A 15,658-nucleotide genomic window follows, 5' to 3' on the forward strand; every position below is an offset into this window, starting at 1 on the left:
TAGGCTGGGGCATCTCTGTAGCACCACAATGAATCATTTATAAAATGGTACATTATGACCCATTTTCCCTTTGCAGCATGTGCGGTAAGGATATTGCATTTGGCCATACTGCATTTTCTATAATACTGAGTTTAATTGTACATCCCTAACACAGATGACTGGAAGAAAATATAAAAAATCTGCATGTTGTGTGGTAATATTGGCTGGTGACAGTGTTGTTACTCATCTCAGTTACATCCCAGACCTACAAAAAATGTTTTCCACTAATTCGACTTTATCATTTATGAACGTCTTTGTCGAGAGGACAAGAACAAGCTTGGTGCCAATAACCTCAACTTTGAAAATGACAGGTCAAACTAGGAGTCCACACAAAGGTCTAAACAGTGAGACTGTCAACGACCTGACAAACGTCCTTGTTGCTGAGACTGATGTCATTAGGATTGTGCTTTGGATATAAACCAAGTCGTTTGGTTTTACTCCAAGAGCCATAAGAACTGTGAGCAATCTCAGTACGAGAGATGCTTAGTTCCATTTATACACAGACGGATGAAATAAATTGCACTTTTTTAGACAATGTACCTTAATTGTTGCCCGGGTACAGATTGAGCACTGCCGGTAACCGTTATGGAGCTAACCTTTTTTTACTTTGCATTTTCATAGTGTGTATTGGTATGTTGTTTTTCTGTGTGGATGACTTATTTATTTTTTAAACCCGCTGTCCAAATCGCAGCTTGAGGGATTTAACTGAACTTTCAGAGACGTGCAAGGCCAGATACCACCGGGGCTGAACTGACCCGTCGATAAAAAAACATTTTGGAAGGAAAATACTGCAAATGAATATATTTGAGCCCATCGGTGTTGTCTAGGAACTTTAAAGCTACAAACCTCAAAGCAGAGGCAAAAGTGTAACAGGCCAGCGCACACAGGCATGTCAAAATAGGACATGTATCATTTACCAGGGCTCATGCGTTCAGCCCAAGTATCGAATGTATTTCAGCGACAAAAACAGAACCCAACATAAAGCCACTTGTAAAAACTAAAACGTTTCAACAGCGGGCGCCACCCGGCGGGTCGTCTTAAATGCAACTCGAGCATTTACAGTTGCGTCGTCTCGCTAGTTTTCCTATTCGTGCCCTGTGGGGAAGCAAGTGGTACACAGATTCGTACCCGTCCACAGGAACTGTGACAACAGCAGGATGATTGCAAGGTTGATTTGGTTCCGCAGGGTCTTGTTTATTGGCAGCCACTTAGCGAAGTGTGTCTTCAAACCATGACAGAATACTTTATCTGTTGGAAGCATGTAGCAGTATTCTCACGGAGATACGCACCAGAGCAAAGATGAGAGATGTCTGGTCAGGTGGCACGGCGTGATCGCTGGGAATTCAGCCCCCTCCAGTCTTGGTGGGAAAATATCCTAATAGAATGTGTAAACTGGTTAACAAGAAACTGAATGAATCCATAATTACCGAAACAAACGTGACTTCAAGTCATTCTTTCTATTCCTTCATTCATCTTTTTTTTTTTCTTTCTGACTTAAGATATAACACTTCATTAGAAAGGAGCCTGCCCCTAATCTCAACAACAAAGCCACAGTATGGAAAATGGCCCATGTCAAGTGGTGCCGCAACGAAGGGGGAAGATTAAAAGATAAATCCTGCTTTTTGATGTGATATTCACACAGTTCCTTGGCGTGTGAACAGTGTAAGAACCAGATTGAACTGGAATACAACACCAGCCCTCTGAAGCAATGAAACAGACTATGATATTTCATATGTGCCAGGTGCTTTGGAAAAGCTCACCTCAGATTTTTATGATGCCATGTCACCTCTGCCGCTCCTGCATCATCTGCATTCTCGAATATGAACTGGTGCCCGTGTAAGGAGGGAAAAAGAACAGACTCGGCTGCTCTCCGGCATTATATAACATCTCATTTCTCAAGGAACCCTCACAACACATCGCATGTGAACACGCATCATGAATGACAGTGACTTCTATTTACAGTTATTTACAGTGTGCTGTAAGATAACAAATCAAACACCCATCCTGCCCCTTGGCAAACAAACAAGAGTACGGATTTTGATCTAGTTGACAGAATGAGCAAAGAAATCTGAATTTTCCATCTTGGACTTAATCTGTTCGCATTGCCTGGGGCTTGGTGTCCAACCTCAGGGGAGCCCCTGCAATCCCCCGACTCCCTCCGGAGACCGGCCGAGAGAAATGTGCAACAGAATGGAAATCGCAACACCCTCAGCCCTCCCAGATTGCAAGGGAAAGCATTTACAGTACACTGGGTAAGACACGCAACCAAGCATTGATAATGAGGGAGAGAGAGACAGAGGGAACGTGGTACTCGGGCAATATTAGCACACAAATACAACACAAGAGAAAACTCTTCTTTTTTTTAAATTTACCCCTCTGGTGGAGTTGGCCGTCAGGGGGGGCCTTGGTGCTTCAGCCCTTCGATGCAGTGTTGGTGATCTTATGAGTGGCCGTCAGGGGGGTGTTGGGGGGCAGGTTAGGGGATTCCAGGGGAGAAAAAGCCCTACCTGAAACATGCAATTATCCGTCCCACAGAGAGACAGAGTCTGACACGGAGAGAAGAGAGAACGGGCGAGAGAGAGAGAGTGGCGTCTATAAAACAATTATCGCAGACAGGAGTGACAGGCCTTATAGGGCTGATTGGCTTCCCCGCGCTGCTAACAGGGGGGATTTCAGAGGGAGCGCACTCTGCAGATGACCACATTATTTATAGATGAAAGAAGGATCCAAAACGGAGCGATCAATGCACGGACGAGACCGGCTCCCAAACGAGTCCGACCTGGGCGTCTGAGTGCACAGCAGAGTGAGAGGTGAGCGCTGCACAACGGACAAGTGCAGGACTGTTTTAATGGCTCCCTGCCCCCCCTCCCCTCCCCCTCCCCCCCCAAGACAACCAGCCATTAAACATCCACTTCTATCACTCTGACTGTGGGAGGGAAAAAAAAAAACCCCAGCCTTGTCCTCATTTGGGTGAACCGGCAAACGCGTCAGCATGACCGCAGAGGAGTTAGAGCCATTTGGGCAGGGCCATCGCATTCCTGCACACAAGCACCCTCACAAATCTTTTGTCATCACCAAAGTGGCCGCTGTGAAGCCACTACGCCATGTGCTGGCCAGGCAGGTGCGAAGGGACAGGACGCAGGGCCCATGAGAGAGTGCATTAACTCGCCGCGATCTGCCAAACACGCCAGCAATTTCACACCTGAGTGGATGAAATCATGACCGTTCATTTTCGCTGGTGACAGGGAAAAGCTCACGGCTGAAATCCAGCCGTCGTGCATGAGGCATGTGTTCCTCATCATTCGGGGGAGCATTTGCAGCAGCTGGAGAAGACGTTGCAATTATTCCACTATAATTATCTATTAACGTATTTCGTCAAAGTTCCCCGTCTTCTTACAAGCCTCCTCTGTGTTTCGGTGTCATCGCACCGTTCGGTGTGATCATATGACAGAATTCTTAGGATGACTCATTCAAATTGGCCATGTCTGATGTGTGGGATGACAACAACAGCTTTCAGGGAGATCATTCATTCATGATTGATCGTGAACACAATAGTCCCTGAGTCAGAGCTTTTGATTCACTGTTAACATCCCATGTTTTGTCATTCACCTGTAAAGCACAGTGAAGTGCATTTGATTTGTTTGAAAGGTCCCGTATGGATAAAGTTTGATGGATTGAACAGCAATTGTAAAGAAAATATACGGCGAGTGTGGTGGTGTTCTTACAGTAACCATGCCGACAGAGGGATAACACATTCGACGTAAGTGTTTTTAATGTTGAACTGTAACATTAACCCACGACTATGGCCTAGTGTATCGTGCAACATTTGCTTTTAGCGCAGAAATATATTTTCCAAGGTCAAAGGGAATGTGTCAAGTCACATTATCAGTAATAATAATAAGTGATCCACCGTTTTGTTGCAGTCATTGTTTACAGAGACGCTCTGAACCATCTGATATGTCCAGCTCATCCTTAAAGATATCGGCGATGTTTTCCTGGCCAGTAATTGCATATCATTTTTCACATTCTGATTATCCATACTGGAAGTCTGTCCAGGAAGACCTCAGGAGATCTCCTCCCATTTTTCCCCCATCAAACGGTTCTTTAGGGAAGTTTTTTTCTGATCCAAGGGTCTGACAGCCTGGTGTGTTGTATGCTGTACAGATAGTAAACCCCCTGAGGCAAATGTATGATGCTGGGCTATACAAATCAAATTTGACTTGAAATGCACCCAATTAATTTTCTTTAACAGCTAGACAGTGTTTAATATCACAAGATTTTATGCTGTGTACAGACGATATAATGCGCGCTTCACTTCGTTTCCCCTTCTAAGTTCAACATGTTTTGATGCACAGCTCCCGTCGGGACCTCAGTTGTATGAACTTCCAGTTGACACTGCAGGAGAGGAGTCTTCTATGATCATTTGATGTGTGATTCCTAGTGAACAAGGGCGAATGTGATGTACACGCGAGAAAAGACGCCAATTAAGGAGAGGCGCCGCGCTCCCTGAGAAATCACTCCATTATTTCGTTGAGGTCCACTCAAACTCTGACAAACGCCATGAATCAGACCAAACCCTTTGGCGGGGGCAGGAGAGGGAGTGTGTGTTTGTGTGTGTGTGTGTGTGAGTGTGTGTGTGTGTGAGTGTGTGTGTGTGTGTGTGTGTGAGTGTGTGTGTGTGAATGGGTGTGTGTGTGTGTGTGTGTGTGTGTGTGCGTGCATGTATGTATGCAGTTATGTGGCTGGTTATGAGTCGGGGTCAGTGTATGTGTGTGTGTGTACGCATGACATGTACACTTTAACTTCTATCTTTGTGAGGACCAGTTTCAGTGAGACCTTACTGGAGTGAGGTCATACTGGGACAGTGAGGACGTGTCGGTCTGCCTTCACAACTTCAATGGGTTAAGACTTGGTTTGAAGGTTCGGGGTAGAAGTAGATGTAGGCAATTCATTATCATAGTTGAGAGTAGGGTAGGGGGCTAGGGAATGCATCATGTTAAAGGGGGTGTCCTCACAAAGATAGAAGTACATTGTGTGTGTGTGTGTGCGTGCGTGTGTGTGTGCGTGCGTGTGTGTGTGCGTGTGGAACATATCTGGCACAGTCCAGCTTTGAGAGTGGGCAGTCACAAACAAGATAAGACAGCCAGTGAAGGAAAAGGAGACATTTTAAGGAGTTCTTCAAGAGGAAGAGGAAGCTCCTGAGATTAACAAGGGGATGCTCTCAGCCCGAAGGCACGGGGGCACGTTCACACTTTGTCGAATTCTTCAGTTTACGTCTTTTAATTGGTTCTTTGGGCGGGTGTGCACCAAATAACTGCACTGTGTTTTTGCCTGAGAAAGTGTCTCTATGTGTTATCAGTGAGAATGTTCTCTGAATCGAAGCACCTGCACAAAAAACTCCACTGACGTCGGACGGGAAACGAACCCTGGTGAGGTTCAATGATGTCCAGCGTCCCGGAGCGGTCCGTCGTTTGATGCTGTGAAGATGCAGCGGCCTTTCAGCTCCTACTGTAATCCTGTTCATCCCCGACCTCCAAAGTCTCCGATGTTGTGGTGGGACAGTTCACGTTGGTCCACGATCATATTTGATTTTATTTTTAATGGACGAGATTTTCTTTGTACTTTAATCTGTTCATGAATTGCTTCTTTTTTTTTCTTGCGACGCAGATCAAATTGTCTCACAGGTTCCCACACCCCTGTTCAGTTTCTGGGGCGTTCAACTGCCAAGTCGTTTAAAAATGTCGGCATCGTGAGAGTCAGCCTGGGGGAAAAAAAGGAAAGAAGACAAAAGGGCTTTGTAAATGAGCTGTGTCCAGGTTAGCAGTGATTGGCTTGTGCAGTGGGAGCGACAGCCCATCAATAACCTCAGCTATGGCAGCTGGGCTGCTATTATCTGAGTGAGCTCGATACTTCAGTGCGACTGAGCAGGTGTTTTTCTCTTGTGCTCATTCCGCTTTGGAAAATAGCCGCAATAAAATGGAGCCACATCTGTATGGTCTCATGGTGGTGCCGCGGTTATACACCGATTGTGTAAACATCAATGATATGAAAGCAAACCCCCGCGTGGCAAATTCTGTCTGCCTCGTAAAGCGACTTCAGCACCGTGTGGTGAGACGTTATCAGAACCCACCAGAGTGTCCACAGAGTCCGCCGCGTTGAGCCGTCAGAACGATGTCTGCGGACCAGTACTTTGTATCAATTACTGACGTGTAAAAACGGCGTGGCGTTGCAACGAAATGTACGAACGGTTACAGTGGCAACTCCTCAGCATTTCCCTATCGCCATAACTCTGGTGTGGCTGGTCACAGCGAATGAGCGTCTAATGCCCCGTGCCATTCACAGTTTTGTGTGTCTAAGTGATATAAGACGCACCAGGTCAGAGTGAATGTCACCAGTTGTCAGAGAGCCCAGAATTCATAGGGGCTCCGCTGCAGACGGCGCTGCATGGCTGTGCAGAGAGGGCATCCGATATACAGCCAGGCCCTCGCTACATTTTAATAGCCCACACCTTAATGAAACAAAGTGCCCTCTGTATTTTACATGACGAGTCATTTACAAGTCAGTCAAGTCCATTTAAATCACTTCACTGAATCTCTTTCCACCTTTCAACAGCATATCATTAAAAAAAAAGAAAGAGGTATTTTGTGGGTTCGGGTTGATGAAGAGGGATATAGATAGAAATCGCTTCATACTTGTGAGTTTGAAAGGATGAATAGAGGAAAAATTGATGACATTTTTCTCAACCTCTCAAATGGACGGGACGAAGCAATTGCTAAGCTACGGTTGCTATGGTACAGAATAATTAGTGAGTGTGCACATGAGAGTGTGACTCAGCACTATCAGTGTACGAATGAGAGCCAGTGAATAAACAGTAAGAGGATGTGAAATAAAGCATTGTTTATGCAGCTGCTGCCTCCGTGGAGTAAGTGGCCTATGCCAGCATCTCAATTCTATTCCTGTTCTAGGAAGACTGTCCGAGGAAGGAGGGGAAACCAAAAAAAAAGAGCAGAAACCAGCTTGTGTGGCTGCTTATATAAATGCAGATGAGCAGTCCATAGCCCTTAAAATCGGAGAAAAAGTGAGCACACCCTCCAGCTCCGATGCAGGGCTGTGTGCTTTGAGCTGAGAGAATGCAGGGATCTGTTCACAACATCGGTATATTTAGCAGAGATTAAAGAACCATGTGATGCAACAGCAACACAAATGGTGTGAAGATGCACTCTCGTCGTGTTTGATTTTCCAAGGTTCAGTGTGTGATTCGTTTTTTGCAAAAAGAGGACAAGTCGATTATACACAGCGGCAGGTAACATTTAACGATGACTCATTCGGCACTTGGCTGCGACAAGGTTCTTTCTTACCTTTTCTCTCTCCCTTTGTGCTCTACACATTCGGATGAGCGCTGCAGCCGCAGAACACACGTCATGTATCGAAAGCCAGACCTTCTTTTTCTAAGCTTCACCCTCTGCTGTTCTCCCTTTTTCATTTTCGGATGACTATCCTCGCTAACATTAGGCCCCATTTCACTTAATGGTATGTGAGAATTCATGTCCCCGAGGATTTTCCACACTACAGCTGTGTAATAACCACAAAGTGAAAAAAGCAGCTCCAAAACATCGATCATTCCCTGCTCCGCTATGATCCCGTTTAAAAACACTACTGGGCTTTGGCAGCGAAACTGCAATAAAAGCAACTTGACATTGTATATTGTCACATGGTTTCTTACAGCAGTCTCTCAGAGATCTCAGCTCAAGAGGGATGAATGTATGAATGTGAATACGCATGGTAAAAATACACAAGAACCACCAGTGTGTGGACACCTGCATGTTATTCTTCAGGCTGAATGTGCCGTTAAAGTGGTGGGTTTTGAAAATACATGTTTTCTTGTCAACAACAAAGAGAAGATTTCATGATGACCAGAACCTGAGGATTCAGCAGAATGGGGGGGGGGGGGGGGGGGCGACAACACACAATCTGAAGCAAGACGAGTATTCTGTCAAACTCATTGGACGACATTTGATTATTTAGCAGTACAAAGAAACTCAACGTACAACTATCGTTAAGATAATCAAATTATTATTTCCAATCTCACCATTTATTTCAACACACACACCTCTAATGGTTCATCATACATGTGGGCTCGTACATGAGGTGGAGGGGAGACGGGAGACCAACTGCGAGCCAGGCTTTACATTTCTACACCTGAACTTTCACCAAATGCTTTTCCGACAGATTGCCCGTGTTCCCAGCTCAACTTGAAAAAACATTTGTTGCACTTGCGGCAATGAAAGTTGTCGCCATTGATTTGGCACGCACCGTTTGGCTCTCCACGGAGCAGGTCCGTGTGTGTGTGTGTGTGTGTGTGTGACACAAAGAGGTGAAATGTCCCCGACTGGCAGAGTCAGTCACCTGATCTCAGTCCGTCTGAGCGCCAGTCGACTGGTTAAGACCAGACTGAAGGCAGAGGAGGCTGCAGCGAAGCTCTGGGACAACATTAAGTGTCTGCCGAGGTCTGAGAGTCCAAGACCTCAGACAGCCATCGACTGCCAAGGATTTTCTTCAAAGTATCAAATATGATGGCCTCCTTTGACGTCACGCGTCTGTCCAATTACTTTACTTTTGAACCCTGGAAATCCTGGCACTGTGTGTTGAAGGGGTTATATCTCCCACACAGTTCCATCTTCACTCATCCAAACCTACTGAAATGAAAGCTGAGGCTTGGCTCCTAAATGTAGCGTCCATTCTTTTATCTCAAAATCAAATGTGCTGCAGCCTGAAGAATAAAAGACATTGTACAAATACTTCCGGCCTGCACTGTGTGTAAAAACATCAGGATGAAAGAATTTGCAGGTGGAGATATTTAAAAGTGTTGTTGCATCTTTCCTCTGTCTCCCTGGCATGTATAAACTATATAAGTAACTATATAACTATATATAATATTCTGTAAATCCTAAGAGTCATCCTCAAGAAGAGTACCATGTACTGTAAGAGAAGGGGTGTTACGGATTTCTTTGTATTTGATCCATTTAACTCTGCCAGCAACGACGAATGTGTCACTGTCGGTCTGCGACTGGAAGCCTACCAATGAGTAAGACCCAGCCAGTTCCAGGTCACATGCGCTGGCGTGCTGGACTTCACGAAGCACTGAGCAGGACGAGCGGCGAGCGCCAGAGGCGGCGTGGTGCAAAGCCCCGGATTACACCCTGGTGGAGGAGCTAATTGGCCAGTGGTGTGTTTTTTAGTCTAGTCTGCTCCTGATTTAACTCCCTCATCAATTGCTGTTTGTATGCATCAGCGGCAGTGGCAACAAACTAAAAATAAAGAGTTTATGGAAATGATGTACTTACCCACCATGAGCCTCATTTATGAATTACTCAGTGAGGAAGAGCATTGTGTGCTGCAGCACCACGCGAACCAGAGCCGCTCTCCTCTGAGCAAACAAAGACACGAGCACAGATTAAGTTTGGAGCGACCGGTCTAGTGGGAAACTTGAATCGGCCGAATCCTCAGTTGGACAGGTTTGGTTACAGAGATCAAACAGCCAAACAGCAAGCACAGTGAGGCATTTGAACCAGGAGCCACGTCCAATTATTGACTGAACAGATGTCGCGTTATTGTTTCCAACCAACAGAATTCAAAAGGAACTCGTCCATTTCACTGACGCTTATTGAAGGATGAACCAATAAGCTTTTGGGATGTGCCGCATTACTGTTCCCCAGCAGAGACCTACTTTAAGGGATTTTTGGAACAGAACAAGCAAGACCACCAAAAAAGAAGAGAAAAACAATATCATAGATAGCGTCCATCTATAAATGGCTACGACGGCAGCCTCACAGAGCATTTTTGAATTTGTCTAACCATGCAGGGAGGCAAAGATGTGCCACTGACCGCGGTTACTTTAGGTCAATTAACCAGTGATTTTTGCGGTCATGGCCACTGAGTTCAGCACAACATCAGGCATGATGTGCAGCGACGGCTGCCAGTGCTGCTGTCACACGGAACACCAGTGCAGTCCGGGTGGCCACGGGCTTGCCACGGCTGACTGCCGCCAAACGTTACATTTTACAAACAAGACGATCACGCGTCACTAAGAGGTCATTTAAAATAGATAAAACCAGATGGCATAAGGTAAATGCATTCCAAGATGAAGCCCGGCGTTCGCCGTTATTCACCTTCGGTCAACGAGGGCGTAACTCCGCTCGATAAAGTGCACATTTATCCAAATGGTTCGTGTCACATTTAATCCAAATTGGGGAGTGTATCCTTATTCACGTGGCGACTCGGCATGCGATGAAGTATTTACATTTAGGCCCTTTACAAAGGATCCTGCATACAGGAGCACTTTAACTTACTTGCACCGCCTGGGGGCAGGAGCAGAAGCAGGAGGCGCCTTGTGCGGACGCCACAGACTTCGCTGGATACCAAAGTCAAAAAATCACTGCTGCCACCAGAAAGAGTGTGTGCTCTTCATTTTGCTTGCACACCTATTACTTTGCACTCTGTCTGTCTGGGCAGAATCTATAGGGCAACAAAAATTACCCGCACGCAGATGTTTGAGTGTTTCTCCGAAGCGTTTAAGGCTTGATGAATGCTATTGTAAAAGCAGTGTGACGGCGGCTGCATTGTCAGCACTTTGCTGTTCTACTGGCTGACGGGGGCTGGGGTCTGTGTGAGAAGAGGCTGACAGGGGATATGACAAGATAAAGAATATTAAATTACACACTTCCAACAATGATTACATTTTAAATTAAGCATGTACTTATTAAGCAATACTGGTTCATTTTAAATGATTCTCTTGAGACAACTTAGACTTCAATTTTTTTATTTTTATTGGACACGGTAATTACATCTCTAAATTTAAAATGTTTCTCCATGTGACAGCTAAGATAGAAACGGGACTACGTTTCTACTAGTGAATCCCTGCACATATTTACTGATTCTCTTGTGTTCCAGACGGACATTGTGATGTCGGTCTTATTATTCTTTTCAAAAAATTCCTATTGGTTGCTTTTAAATCGAAGACATGTCTGCAGCAATATCCTCCACGAAGCAGAGTGAAGTAGCTCTAATGAGGCTGAATCATGTTGTACTATATGACTCCATCTTAAGCCTGTTTTCTCTGCGACAGAATCAATCTCAGGAGAAAACAGGATAGACCATCAGTGTGTGTGTGTGTGTGTCATGCCATGACAAGTCCACTCAACCCTGAGACAAATGTAATAGCACTCCCTCCCTCCACTTTCATATTGAGCCGAGTCGTCCATATTACAGAGCCTTTCGAGGAACACGGAGCAATCAAGGCAAGAAAGCAGATCCTCCTGAGGCACTGTTCCCCATTTTTGTGTTGTCCTGCGTCCCGCTTAATCAGATAAACAGACGCACAATCACCCTGATTCAACATTCACTCACCCTGCAGAGGGTTAGCGGGTTGGAGGGGGTCCACACTGAATGGTCGGGGGGGAACCTTGGGGTTGGCAGCGCGACACAAACTCGGCCTGATAAGTAGAGCTCCTCGAGTGTGCATGATGACTGAAATCAGGCGTGGAGCGGAGCACCGGGTCGCACTGTGAGGCTGAGCAGAGGTCACGGCACCATCACCACAGAGAAATTATTTAACATCACTTTTAATTGAGTCGGCCGGCGCAGCAGCTCATTACAATGGAGGGCTGATTTACTCGTGTATTTCCAGCTCAGTTCATTGGCGTCTACGCCGGTGTCCGGTCAACCACAACCCCACACTCACTGGTGTGGCTGAGAGGCTTCAGACGTTACAACGTGACAGCGGCAATATGGGAAGCGACAGCGGAATAAGAACAGCGTTGGTAATTGTGATGCATTAGTCGGAATGACCTCCAAAAGAGATGCCAAGTAAAGGCAGCTCAGGCGTCCTGATGCATGCGTGCATTGTCTTTTTTCTGACGGTTGAACCTTGGCGTCAGCCTGGACCTGGGATAAGGACGAGTGTGTGCTCCGTACTTTGTCCACATTTAAAGGAACAGAGCTGTGGTTTGGTCTCCAGCTTCAGCACAACCACCAAGTTCGACTCCCACCTAAACTTTTATTATATTCTTTTTTTATTTACTCAACACTGAACAAAACCCAAACCTTCGCTTTCCTCAAACCGTTCTAGACGCTTAACCGCACGCATGAGGAGAATATTGTCAACCCGGTCTTGTTTTGCCAGTATCTTTGATGTAATGTATGTCTGGAGATATTCTATATTTTTCTTGTTGTTATTTCGTCAAAACCAAAAACAACAATGAACTGATCCCAATAACTAGTATTGCCTTTGATGCCACAGAGCTGCAACACACTGATGAGTGACTTGTTGCTTCACTCTGATGAACACGGGCACTGATTTATGAGTCGAACCTACATACACAGACAACATGGCTGTTAAAAATGTGCACAAGTGCACAGAGGAAATTCTTTAAAAGGAAAATAAAGCATAGTTAGTCATGGGATTTGTTAACGATTAGAAAAATATAGCATCGTTATGTTAATTCTCTAATACAATAAAGAAAAAGAGTTAAATGGCACAAACCAAACAGTCACGATAACCGTAGTTGCTCTAGTTGCTTATACACTTGACTACTAGCAAACACTGGAAATTGGAAATTGCTTTTCCAATTTACATTGTTGCCACAATCCAGTTTATATTGGAGGCACATTATCTCTGTATACTTCCTGTCCACTGTCCAACTAATTTGCATCACAGAGTTTGTGCACATTTCACAGACTTTCATGAGACTCTTTAGAGAAGTACTGGCATTTAGCTCATTAAATACTGAAATACACATAAAGCGTTAACTCCCCACCTGAGGGCTGTATTAGCCACTTGAGTTTGGATGCAGATGATTTAGGCCAGCACAGCAAAAGGGCTGCTTATATAGCTGGCAGAGAAGACATTCTCCGTGGGAAGAACGCAGAATAAACATTTCCAACAGCGCAGAGGGACACATTTCACACCCAATGAATCCGAGAAGTGTGAAAACTAAGCTGGGTGCTTCGCTGCTGCGGCAGGTCTCACTAACGATAATTAACAAGTGACCAGGCAGCATCACGGGACGGACCAATTAGTGAATTATAGAATATCAACAATAAGTTCAGACCAATACATTGGTTATTATTCATGTTCCTGCCTGAATCACACAACTTGCGAAGGTTACCATGGTGACAGATGCAACGGCTCAATTAGTAAACCATCTCTTTGTGAGAGAGGTCCTGATGCCGCTCTCCACTCTGGTAGAGGAATAACTACACCGCACGCCGGTCTTTTCATCTGCACCCTGAACAATATCAGATCGACTCCGCTGCCCGTCTACTGGGGATATTTGGTCCCGCTGTGGATTGTGGCCATTAGTTTCACCATCCGCCAACTCGAAGGCCCCCGAGCGAACATACATTTTTGTGGTCTGAACCAACTCTCGCCCTAATTAGCCACAAATCACTGAGTGCATTTGAAAATCATCACTAACCTTACCTATAAAGAACACCAATAAAAATGAGCAGGTCTTCGATTAAAGCATTTAAAGCCCATATGTAGAGTGGAGCACTAGAGTACATTAAGTGATTGTAGTGGATTTCTATTGACATTATGCTATGAAGAGAAAGGAATGCACACACACCCACACAATATTACAACCATGACCTGTGGAGGTCCATGGTTTCTCTGCTAAATGACTCTATTATGTAGTGCAATCCTCCATCAAAGCATCCTCTATCCTTTTGGGTTTGCAAGGTCCAGAAATACATTTCTACCATGGATATTAATCGAAACCCTGACGGGTTGCTCTACACACTGATATTTTTACAATGTGTTTTCAAACGGTGTCATGACATCATTTTTATCGTCTTCCGTATCGTCGAAACACACAGCAAAACGAACCAAACCAAGATAAATGAGAGTAATATTAATATAATCAATAGGTCACCAGCATCTTTCCCAGCAGCATATATCCAAATAACCTTCACTCTGGCTCGTGCACATTCAGCGCTCTGTGAAGTCCCGTCGCCCTGTCCGGTCTGTGTACTCCTACTAAACAAATAAATGCTGCTTCACAGCCTGTTACTACAGAGGAAGACATGTCGGACACATTCTCTCAATCTCCAAATGCCGAGAATATGTCTGGCTATTTGATTAATGCTGCAGCTGGGAGCCAGATCTAATTGTAAAAGCAGGATAAACACTTACTCAGGAGGAGAAGGAAACGGTGCAAATCAGACCACTCCCCAGAGTATTGAGGAAGGAAATTGGTTTAAGGATGAGACACACGCTTGCGTACCAATGCGGCGCCCCGTCACCCCGCTCGTACTCTCTCCACCTACCCTTCTCCACCCCGACTGCGGCACCTTTGATTCAAATTTTCACTGAAAAATTGGAATCGAGACAGTTCTTTTTCCTCTCTGCATAAGCGTTGCCTGTCCAGTGAGCACAAAGTCAGATCCTTGGATCTGATTGTAACTGATGACTTGAGAAGATATAAATCACACTTGAATTGCAGCCCTGAGATGTCAGCCATTAAAATACAGTGCCGGCTAAAGCGGGTACCCGGAATACATATGAGATGATTGGTAGTCAGCAATGGCGTACGACACTGCTGGATTACCTTATGCAAAGGTGTTCAGCTGAATGTTTAATATTTAGGTCTGTTTAAATAGCTGTCAGGATGTATTTCAAGTTGAGCACCCGATCATATCATTGAGGGAATCTTAACGACAAGAATGGGAATATATATACACGCACACACATTCAAAGCGGTTCTTCCTCGGGGGTTTAAGAAATCACTGCACACAAGAGAGGGCTGAAGAACTGATCGAACAAGTCCAGCTCAACAAACTGGATTTAGGTGTTTGCAAATAATCCACTGGCCTTGACTGAAGACAACACTGTGCCATGAGGGAAAACCTGATCGCCACAAATCACTCCAGCCAAAAGTCAATTAAAGAGCCAGCTAAAAAGCATTTTACATCTAATTACATCACACAAATCGTCCCCGACAGCACACACACACACACACACACACACACACACACACGTTCACCACAGCCATGTTTTTGCAATACAATGACAGCAGTCCTCACCGCAAGGTTTATACAGTATTAAGCTTTTTTTCCTTCCTTGCTTGCATTGATAGAGGAGTTTTTAACATAATTACCTATTGTATGTCTGTGCCACTACTGATTCTATTACTTTTTACTGCCCCCTTTTTGTGGTTCCTTAGGAGCAGATTATAAAAGTGTCTTTAAATGAAAAGATAGTGCTCTCTTTAATGCTGGCACCGTTTCCCTGGATTACACAGCATTCAGCTGCTCTATAGTCTGTTTTCAGACACAACCCGCAGGGGCGAGTGCCCCGCGCCTGCACTCACATTAGACAGAGGTGATTTTAGGATATAGATTTTAGGTAACTGCTCTCCAAAGCCATGCCATGAAAAGGTGAAGGTAAGACATAGTGCTTCGTGAGACACTTCCATGTGTGGGTGGGGATTCTTTATAAGAAGGAAGGGTGATGTACAGCTAGAAGAGGTATTTCCATCTATATTTACTGCCTGCAATCAACTGTAAAACTAGGATTCTCAACACAGTCACTATTTGATCATCGCCAGCATTTCAAAATCAT

The sequence above is a fragment of the Scophthalmus maximus genome, chromosome 9, assembly GCF_022379125.1.
Source record: "Scophthalmus maximus strain ysfricsl-2021 chromosome 9, ASM2237912v1, whole genome shotgun sequence".
Classification (NCBI taxonomy): domain Eukaryota; kingdom Metazoa; phylum Chordata; class Actinopteri; order Pleuronectiformes; family Scophthalmidae; genus Scophthalmus; species Scophthalmus maximus.